Genomic DNA, 476 nt, shown 5'->3' on the forward strand with positions numbered 1-476 from the left:
GAAATGCTAAAACCGCAGTCCCAATGAATGCTACCACCAACAAGAATAATTTACTGACCATACAATTAACCAGAAACAAAAATTAAAAATCTATAGGGAACTGCTCGCTTCGGCAGCACGTTTACTAAAATTGGAACGATACAGAGAAGATTAGCCTGGCCCGTGCGCAAGGATGACACGCAAATTCGTGAAGCGTTCCATATTTAAAAAAAAAAAAATCTATAGGGAAAATGAAGAAAGCAAAACCGAAATTAAACAAATTAGAGAATAAAGAAATTCAAAGCCCTTTTGCTGCTTAGGATTTATTGTGAAAGCCAAGAAAAGATCTAACTGGTCNCTAACTGGTCCAAAAACTATCCAGGGGGTATACTTCCCCACCAATGCAATTTCCCTGTGTCCACGAGGTGAGGATATGTGAGTATCTCAGTGGAGAGAATATGTGAGTATCTCAGTGGATGATCCACAAAACTGATGAA

At 38.7% G+C, this 476-nt stretch overlaps 1 non-coding gene across 1 annotated transcript; it reads left to right on the top strand.

Annotated features, from left to right (window-relative positions):
* The first annotated feature begins 100 nt into the window (after positions 1-100).
* LOC144238889 (U6 spliceosomal RNA) lies at positions 101-207 on the top strand. Its single transcript, XR_013337249.1, has one exon. It is a non-coding gene; the product is annotated as a U6 spliceosomal RNA (small nuclear RNA).
* The last annotated feature ends 269 nt before the right edge of the window (positions 208-476 follow it).

Source organism: Crocuta crocuta, unplaced genomic scaffold (assembly GCF_008692635.1).
Source record: "Crocuta crocuta isolate KB4526 unplaced genomic scaffold, BGI_CrCroc_1.0 scaffold10446, whole genome shotgun sequence".
In the NCBI taxonomy this organism is placed as follows: domain Eukaryota; kingdom Metazoa; phylum Chordata; class Mammalia; order Carnivora; family Hyaenidae; genus Crocuta; species Crocuta crocuta.